Source organism: Symphodus melops, assembly GCF_947650265.1.
Source record: "Symphodus melops genome assembly, chromosome: 7".
NCBI classification, from domain to species: Eukaryota; Metazoa; Chordata; class Actinopteri; order Labriformes; family Labridae; genus Symphodus; species Symphodus melops.
The window spans coordinates 17,743,642-17,754,521 of record NC_136697.1 but is presented as its reverse complement, the minus strand read 5'-3'; positions in this window follow the sequence as shown (position 1 = coordinate 17,754,521).

Sequence of the window (10,880 nt, the reverse complement as noted above, 5' to 3'; positions counted from 1 at the left end):
ACTACTTACTTGAGACGTTGTAATCTCCTTTCTTCAATGATTAACAGAGCAACTACATGACCTAAGTGCTATCTGTAGTAATGAATAGATTTCCTACAAGGTTTCCCTCTGAAGAAGTAAAAGATCCATCCTCTTGTGGTATTATGGCTAAAGTAGATCCTAATTTTAGCTATGTTGGTGTATTACCCTGGCCTGTACTGTAGCCTTTCTCTATGTTATTATTGTGTTCTTATTTACCATGTATTTTATTTCGAAAAAACAGTGTCACATTGTTCACAAAAAGCCCAGTTTGGTTGGTTTTTCGGGTGTTTTTTGAAAGGCGCAATCGTACATACTAGCCAATTACATTCAGTCATGTTTGTCGTTGTTTTGCCTCTATTTATTATCCATTATGCATGTTGCTTGTTTCGCATGTCTTCACAAGCACAACACCTCAACCTTCCAGGAAAAAGCTTAGTCCATTGCAGGCAGGTCTCCACTGCCCCCCTGTAGAGCTCTCAGTCAAGATCTGCCAGGGCCTTGAGCCATGTTGGCGGTTAAATTTGCATTCTGGTGAGTCTGCATCAAAACTGTTTTTGAATTTTCTAAAAGCATTGTGAAGCCATTTGAAGTTCATTTGTCTCCATTGATAGTCTCAACTTCTATATATTATAAAATGTTAAGCTAAAATATCATTCTGTTCAGAATCTCTGCTGAAAAAAGGCTTGAATTTTCGGGTTGTTGTTGTTTAGGCTTTAAGTGTTTTTGTCTATTTCTCAAAAAAAAAAAAACAGAAGAAGAAGGTACATTCATATGACTGAGATTTGCAGCCATTTAAAAGAGGTTTTTTTTTTTTTTTTTTTACATATGACAGTCACTCTATAAATGCAGGAGATCACTTATATAACTGTAAGTAGGATAAAAGTTATTTTTCCTCCAACTTCTTCCTCCTTCAGTGTTCTACATCATCAAGTCGGTGAACAGAAAGGTCAGTTAGAGCAGATGAAGGCCTCTTAAGTGCAGCCAAAAAGATTGCTTTGATATCACTCCTCTCACAAATAGGGAGGGGTTATTTTGGATCCACCAACACTGCTGTGGATAGCGTCTGAAAACACTTTCAGCTCAGGCCCTTTTTCCTCCCAAAGTGGTTCAGAGTAGGCTATAAACGAGCAGATGGACAGAGATACAGAAGTAATGGAAGGAGATAGTTCATAAAGGGGGAACATCCTTCAGTTTTAATGGAATCGTTTTTCTCTACAACTTATTCCTGAAAAAAAATGGATTCTATACATTACACAAATTTCCTTAATACAATCAGCACATTATATAGTGCAGTGCTTAGTTCTTAATGAAGTCATTACTTGTTCTTATGCTTCAAAGCCATTCCATTTACTGTCTCTTTACATCTTTTCCCGCTGGGTTTAGTTTCTTGTAATATTAATATTCATAACCTAATGTTCTCACTGTCGCTCTGTCAGCTCTACCCTCTTCCGCATCCTCGCGTGCACGAAATGTTTCAAAGTTACACAACTGCCTGCCAAATAACAACTTTGTTCAATGCAAGGGGCAAGAATGTCTCATTCAGAGGGACCACAAGTATTTTAATCTTCATTTATGTTTAAACTCAAGAAACGGTTTCACAACCCAAATGTCTACATAGAGTTTGGTTGTGCAAAATTCATGCTAATGATGTTCAAGTCATTGCAGTGCAGGAAAAAAATGTGTGCGGACTGCTTATAAGTGAATCATGAGCATGAGAGACATGAGCCAGAAGTGCTCTTCCGACTGAGGGGTGTGTTAAACTTTTATATAACAGAGAGGTAATACAGAAGCAAAGACTGGTTGGACCAAATTGAATCTTTGAGAAATGTAGTCAGAGTTTCTATAGATAGACTTTTAGAAGATAGGGTGCAGATTAGAACTGAGTTTGTCGTGTCCTAAAAATGACAACGGTATTTTGGGTGTATATTTCACTGATAGGCCAGTCATGGTGACAGTGTTGCTCAGTAGAGTGCTGAGAATGCAAGTTGTAACTCTGCTATGGTGAAGCCGTCTGCAGCCTCAGATAGTCTGATGCACAGCAGATGTCAGGGCTGGGGAGGCAGCGTCTCAGGAGAGCGTTAGGTTGGGGTGAGATGAGGCCACTTCTGCTGTCTGAGCTATGCTTTGTTTTGGGCTGCAGTGGTACAACTGCTGCTGTCAGCAAATCTTTAAAGTAGGAATGGGTATTTACACTAATCGAAATTGTTGAATACTTTCATTATGAACGAGTACTCGGATTGCACAAGCAGGTGGGTGTTTCTGTAAAAGTTAAAAAAAAAAAGTTCAACACAGACCTGACAGTTGTCCACCTCAAGCTAGAACAGCTGAGAAAGTCAGATTTGAGGAGAAGGCTTGTTTAGTAGACTTGACGTCAACATGGCAGACCATTGTGCACTGCAGAAACAGCCAAGGAAGTACTGTACACACACCTGCTAAATAAACAGTGTGTCACCTTTTCAACATTGCATTATTCCATAGGAGAAATCTTTACTCTTTACTTGTTTTCAGATTACAGCAAGTATGTTCTCCACAAAGATTTGAGTGAGTAATGTTGGTGTCCTTTTTTCTGGGGTGAAAGTACTATGTTGATGTGATGCAGCTTGTTATATCACAGACGGTAGTACTGTTGTAAATGATGTCTGGCGTCTATATTACTGTCATATTACTTCTTAAGACTTGTTACACACCAAAGTCAGAGGGAAACAACCTGGGAATGTTGACGAAGAAGCACACATCAGTAATATGAACAGGATAAAGAGTGTTGAAGGATTGAAGAGCGATGTTGAAGATCGAGATGTGGAGCAGGACTTGTTAATTGTTCATTGTTCGGTAAAAGGACCCCATGGTCAGTTAGGACTGAGGGTCAATGTGATGGAACAGGGTCATAAAGCCTACATAATACAAAAATAACTTTTTCATGTTCAAGTGTGAAGGGAAGCGTGAGCTGATTGGTCCATAGTGGATCTATAGACAGGTGTATTAGTTTAACTACAAACATGTCACTCTTAACACAGTTAGCCTTAGTCTATTTAAGATGATGTATGTAGGTTCGAGCACTTCTGTTATTGTTTCTGTACATCTCAAAGCTTCATTGATTCCCCTACCAGCCTGGGGAAAACTTTTTTATGTGACCATAATACTGTACAATCATATCGTACGACCTGGTATTGGCGGACATAAACAAATTAGTGAAACAGAATACATAATATGCTAAGCACAATTTGTAGCCAGTGGCTGTTGTTGAACAAAGGGCGCCATGATGCACATATTGATTTTGCTGTAAAATACACACTCGAGGGAGTATTCAGACAAAAGGTCAAGGAAAATGAGATGGAACTTTCTTATTATAATACTGACATTCCCCATTACTTTCAGAATCATGAAGTGAATCCTTAGTCACCAGTGCTCCCTGGAGAATAATGCAACACTTTCAGTTCAGTGTGAGAGTGCTTGTTCCTCAAGGACACTCTATCCAAGTTACGTCTGAATAGAGGTAGTTGTTATTGCTATAATTACTATATTGCAATGCAATATATCTGAAATTTCAAACTAGACAGGTTTAAGTACAAGGGGAAAAGACTTTCTTTAAGTGTAAATCTTCATGGCAGAAAATAAAGCATAAAGGAACCAGTTGGTTTATTTTTTGGTGATAGAGATTGCTTTTTGGAAATTATGTACAGAAAATACTTTCTTTATGAGGATAATTATATTCCTTTTTCTTCAGTCAGTGTTCAAGCTCAGCATGAGACCCAAGACTGTTACTTGGATACATTTTTCATTTCCTTTCGACAGCATTCAGCTCCAGCCAGTGGGAAACTGACATAAGAGGAATAGGATCCCTATTTAACCCAAATAAACAGCATCACCCTGTGCAGCTCAACAGGAGTACAGAGAAGTGAATGTGTAGCAACTCTTAGATATTGTTTCCTGAAGTGACAGGATCCTCCATTTCAACCATTATGTGCCATGGCAACACGTCTGTTTGCTACATCTGTGTTGCTTTCACTTCTTTTTTTGGTCTGCTCCTCTTTCCCTCAACAAGTTGTCAAATTACTGCAGGAAAGAGTGAGTTAAGGTACTAGATGCTACCACAGCCAAACTGGAGAAGACAAAAAAAAATACACCTAACTCCAGCTCTCTCTGTCACTGTCATGAGTGTAAGGACAATATCATAGTTTAGACTAGTGTCGCACCTACAGTATTGTAGACCAAGATGCGAGCTGACGTGTATTTAAATATTCATGGGGCAGACTTGAAAACTGTTTTTTTTTTGTGAGTAAAATATTCAGTTTGTAAAATTACATTGCTGAAAAATACCTGAAATACAGCAGTGTAGCCAAAGAAAGTACTTATCCACTGTAGCCGGTTTAACACAACTATTGTATACACTTCACTCCACTAACAATAAAGAGTTCTAAATAAATTACAATTTGCATTAGAAATATTATCAGAGTTATCATTCAAATGACAAAACTCCTGAAATAGAGACAAAAAAAGTAAACTTGTGAAAAATTCAGATACAGGTTAATTTAGATTCAGACTTTATTTATCTCAGAAGGGCAAATTGGATTTTTTTCATACATAACCCAAACAAACAGACAAGCAGAGTCAACAAGAGCAAACAAACTTACATTTCAGTGACAGCAGATCTCTTTTAAAACGGTAGAATACAAAACACAATTCCAAATAAATAAATATATACTATACACATACACTTAAAATACACAAGTTTCATGATCTGATCTGCCAGTTGGAGTTGGAGCATCTTTTCGTTCTCCTCGAGGGGGCAGTAAGCGCCGTCCTAAGGTCAGTCAGGAAAATACAGGAGATAGGAAGTGGTCCTACTGGCTATATTTTAATGTATTATTGTTATTGTTTTTTTTGGAAACTTTCTTCACTGGGCTGCACTGCAGTCTGACTTGGCCAGGAAGCTCTACAAAATGAGATTTTTAATCTCAACAAGGTTTTCTTGGTTAAAATGTCAGTGTTACAAAACTTGGCAGAAGTCTAAAATGATAACTTTCCCTGAGGCTCTAATTTGTGGGCTGCCTTGAATAGCATAAAAACATTTATAGAATAAATGTGCACTTTATAATGTACTTAAATAGAATTCTAGAAATAAATAGAATAGACTTTACATTTTCTTCATACAAGCAAGTGTTTTGACATGTCTCAACTGACGAAACATGCCATGCTGACTGAAAAAACGTTTCACATTTTATTTCTTTGTAACATTTAGATCTAGGGCTGTCGCAGCAAAGGAACAGATTTGTAAACTGGGTTTCTTAAACCCATCTAAATTTGTTTCCTTTAGTTCTTCGTTTTTATTTGCGAAAAGCAAAATGTTCCCAAAGGGGCAAAGTTAGATTCGGTGCAGGTATCAGTACAGTAGCCATTGTTTCTGTCTCAACATGAGTTGGGGTGAGGTGACTTCCCATGCAGCTGTGACCGTAGCCTCCATGCTCTGGTGTTGGCTTGTTTATATTGTAATATGTCATTTTTGCGGTTAGCAGCAGAGAAAAATGTTCATGTGTCAAATTAGAAAACTGGTTCATTTGATCAATGGGCATGCTTCCATGTCATCTGTTTTGACATTACTCCTTGTGCTATGTATAGAACTGAGTGTTGCCATAATGTGTTGCCATGTGGGAAGAGTCATGAAGCCAAGGGCTAGCAGCCAGGTCAGTCAAAGCTGAAGCCAGAGCCATGTGTGCCCTTCATACACATCCCCAACACACATCAACAAGCCTGCAATACATTTTCAGCCCTGACATTCATTGCAAATGACTGTTCCTGAATATGTCCACGCAAAGTGCATGTGTCACAGAAAAATAGTTTTTACATCACGCATTTTATAGATTTATTAAAAGTTATAGAAACTGTGATCTATCTGCTCATCATTCCCTCCCTATTTTTTTGCCTGAGAAGCAGGTTTTAGCCCATAAATTTAAGTCTATATACAGTAGCCTGTGCCTATGGTGCATGAAGAGGAGGGTTTACTCCTACAGGGACCGGCCCTTGGCAGGCACACTAATGGGATATGGTCCACAGCTCCACCTGTTCCAATGAATTTCTCTCCTTGGATCAGCTCAGCAGCATCATGTGAGAGCCTGCAAGTGGGAGGTAATGGGGAGGTAGTGGTTTGAGAGACAGCGACGATCATCCCTGATTTCACGGATATTATTCCAGCAGCCATTTAAAAATCAAACATCACCACTTCTCCCTCAGAGGGAGGAAGCAAGAAGTTGAAAAATGACAAAAGGCTCAAGGACAAGAGCCAAGCGAAAGAGCCCCGACAGCTCAACTTGTCGTGGTTTTCCAGAGGATGCAGCAGTGTCAAATATGATTATTTTTTCTGACTGCAACAGAGTGACAGTGTGGAAAATTCCTCTGGCTATTCTATTCCAGAAGGGTATCTCTGCACATTAGGTAACCTATATTATGTACAAACAGTGTTTGACAGGTAATTATTTCTGACAATAAAACGGAACGGAGAAGTTTGCATGCATGTGAGCACAAAGGCCGAGCCTGCAGTGTGCCTTTCAACCCCGTTTTGATGCTCATTTGAAATATATATCATTTTTATTCCAACATTGAGCCCCCCTATCATTTCAAATACACTGCACATTCATGATAGTACACACAGTTTAGTGCTGATCCATCTTGATTATTGTCATATGCCAAGTGGAGTGTTGACAGAGTGAAACATGGTCACGCACCACATACTGTGTCTCTAGAAGGGCAATTTGTTTCATCAGCATTCACACAATCCATGTACTGTAAATCATGTACAATGTGCAAAGATATTGCAGAGCATAGTGACAAGGAGGATATAATTTACAGAATGAGATCATTAAAATGTGCATTAATTTTGAAAGGGACTGTCAATCTCGTCCTGTCTTATCCTTCGTCTTATTTATTGTCTTCTTATCTAATCACTCTACATTTATGGCTCCTTTCATTCATTCGCATATTGATTTTGTGTGTGTATTTGTGTGTGTGTGCATGCTCGAGTGTGTGTGTGTGTGTGTGCGTCTGTTTGTGTGTGTGTGTGTGTGTGTGTGTGTGTGTGTTACCCTGGAGTGCTTGTTCGCTAATAGACTTTTTTAGTCACAGATCTGTGTGACAGGTGGCCCTGCTGGCCCCTATTGTGTGCTCAGTACAAGTGCTCTCCTGGGTGAGATGCTGTCACATCCACTTACACTAGGGAACTAAACCTCACTCCCCCTTTTGTTTTAACACAGCTACCCTCCACCTTCTTCCCAAAAAAACAGACCCTTTTCTACAGTTTCACCATTCAACCGCCCACATCTCTCAGCAGCAAGCCTGCACATACAGCAGAACCTATTGTGTGCACAAATATCCCCAACAAAATATCAACAACCTGTAAAAGTTCATTGGGGAGTCTTCTACCGTTGGTATTGGAAATATAGCTGAAAAATAGCTGGCACAGACGCATATCTCCATGCTTGAGTCCAAAGGATATTTTGGCTTAAGCTTTGGACTATACACACCAAGCTGAGAAATATGAAACTGTGTTGGAGTAAACTGTGTGGAGACCTTTTTTCAATCTTAGTTATGGTCTACGCTGCAAGAGCCGTCTCAGCAGGCTGAAAAGTTCCTTTCTGAGCTTTATGCTTGGCAGTTGAACCATGTGGGGAAGAAATTGTCATTTCTGTTCTGTGTTAACTTTACAGTATGTCACCATAGGGAGATATTCATTCTATTAATACATGCCAAAACTCTCACTGTAGGCTGCTACCAATTATGCAGTTTGAAGACAAGCATGAAGGAGAATGGGGGCGATTTATAGGGAGCTGCTGCCTTGTGCATCAATTTTTAACATAGAGAGGAATTGGTGGAGATAATGATTTTCCTGTTGAGGTATTTACTGTTATTAATTGCTATTTATGAGTGCAGTTAAACGTCACTTCACTCACCAAAGTGACCAATCCCCCATTTGGGTGAAAACGAGCCCTTTGGGTGAGAACGTTTTGTTTGTGGATTAGAAAACACGTTGTTTTAATCAAAAAAAGACAAAGGACTGTAAAAGACAAGCTCTGTGGCTTTGGGCTTAAAGGGAAGTTTTTCCTATATGACTTTAAGCCGATGAGCACTCAGAAGGAGCTGTAGTTCATCTGCTTGTTACCAGATTCTTAACACATTCACTAACATATTAACGCTTCAGTTGTCAGATCTGATTAATATTTTGCGAAAATCTGTTTTAGGAACTATACAACAGATCCTCTTACTAAAAAATAAATGTCAAATTAAAAGCTATATGCTAGCTCAACATTAACATAGGGCAATAAATCAGGGTTAGTGGCAAATCCAGATTATTGAAAATGAAAAAAGTGTTTCTCTTTAACTTACTCTGCCGCTCCCTTTGGGCTCTCGTAGTTCACATCCTCCCCTCTCGTTTACTTCCTACAGAGAGACCCCAGGTATGTCTTAACCAGCCCCAAGCGTTCTGCTGAATTTGCTCTGCTCATCTGTACTTTTACAGTTTGCACTTTCACCCCAGTGGAGAAATGTGTGTTACTTTATGAATCCTCAATGGGAAATTAAGTTTGCTTAAGATAAGTTATACTGAGAAAATAAAGGACAACTTTTTGTTCTTTGTCATTTATGTTGGGGGGTTTTTTGTTAAAAGAAAAAAAATCGATAAACAAAAGTGAGATTTTATATTTTAGGCCATATGGCCCAGCCCTAGTATCACTGTAGATAAAACAGCTAATGAAATGTTGATTGAAAGGCTGAGTCCTCTTCAAGCAGTCATCAGTTAATTTATCTGGGAGCCAACTCGTGGATATAACCTCTGTGACATATGCCATTGGTTTGTGAGCTAGTCATCCCTCCAGTAACAATGATTTTACATTTTATAGCGCTTGTAAATGGCCACTAGCATAGTGTTTTACTGTACCCTGATGTAAACTAGCGAAGTGGATGGGTGGAGGCTATAGCGTGGAGTGATTGCTGCATTTTGTTCTTGAAAATTGAGATAAAGTCGTACATTTGGCTGTGTCAGGTTAAAATGGCATGTAACGGCATGGCCAGAGCAGTTTGCACCCAGCACATGCATGTAGACGTTAACCTGTAAGGAGGACTGAAGACTGGCACTACTGCTACATAGCCACACTCTGCAAACCAGTTTGGCATTGTTTATTCGCAGACATTGCTACACTGCTTATAGCCTTGTTACATAAATTGTTCTTGTTTGCTGAGTGTTCTATATCATTTGACTAGTTTGTATAAATTAGCGCTGAGCCTAAGAACAACCCATAATAATTTGACATTGTGATTGAGACCATAAAGTTATTAGGTTATTGTGTACCGTATTAATCAGCAGGGTCATTTTTCCATCTGATTTCAGATAACCAACCTGTAGATTTCCCCCCAAAAGGCCGTTAGAATGACTGCATGTCACTTTAGCATTTTCTTCACTTTGAAATCAGAGGCTGTCCTGCAGTCTAAAGCTGAATTTTCCTTCCAATTGTTTGGACTTAAAAGGACATATATCTGAATGGATTAATTATAAATAAATGTATGTTTAAATGTTGAAAGCAAGAGTAGAAGATTAAGACCACTGTTGTATTAAGGTACCACCTAGGTCAGCTTAGCATGTGGGTAATGAACGGCAGCACCCTGAAAGCTCAACAATAAACAGAGTACATTGTTTTAAATCTGAAGAAAAGAAAAGACATGAAAAAGAATTTCTATCATAGTCATCATATCATAGTCATATCATATCATTTAATATGCCAACCTTTTTGCTGGGTTGTGTTGCGTAGGACAAGACCGAGCCTGTAGGAAAAAAAAACACCCAGGACAATCATCTTTCTCTTACCATAACAACTTAGATATAACTGTAATATATTGTTGTTGGTAGATTTGTTACCTGTTGGTTAGAGCCAGGCTAACTGTTTTCCATTCAGTCAAGTCTTTGTGCTGAGCTAAAGAAACAAGAGAGAAGCTGCATATTTCCTGACAAAGATGGAAACAAACTCCCATTTCTTTCTTATAATTTAGCCTACATCCCATGTTGACCATGGTGGGATGTTGCAGGTTGACCCATGTGAAAACACTGTTTGGATTGTAGCAAACAATAGTGGCCTTGAATGGGAGTATTTTGATGGTAAAAGGAGAAGTTTTCTAACAATGCCCCAAACCAACAGCTTGTTACATTAACAAAGAAGACATTTATGAAAGCTAACATAAAGAGTTTATTGTTAAAAATCAGTCAGAGACTGATAACAATCCAACTTGTTTACAGAATTACACTTAGATCTATCCATATCTTTGTAAGTCTTTCATTGGCAGCATTGAGTCCACACAGTATTTGTACAAACAGCGATCACGTCAAACAGCAGTTGCAACGATTTCCTCACAAATGCAAAGCCTCTGTAATTGAATCATCTCTTTCACGGAGCCATCATCCCGTTAATAGAGGGATGGGCCTTAGAGTGATAGAAATATGAATAGCCGCAGAATGCTAATAGTGAGTTCATACTGTGACCGAACATCCACCATTAAGTTAATATTATATAATGCTTGTGGAGCTGTCACTCTGCTGTGTGACTGCAATCTGTGGGTGGCAGAGCTCACTGTGTTTTAAAGCACACTGGCTCCATCCTGAGGTAACAATCAGCAACTGCATCCATTTAACAAAAGTCAATGAGGGATAGCTTACTGGACAGCTTGGAGTAAGGAAACAATCAATATTCAATCTGGAATCGAATAAAAACCCTCTTATTGATTTATTGCATATAACAATTTTAAAACAGTCTAAATTTGTTGAAATGTAGTATGTTGTTTAACAAGTATAACACTTTGAAAGTCTGTTTGATTTAAATAAAAGA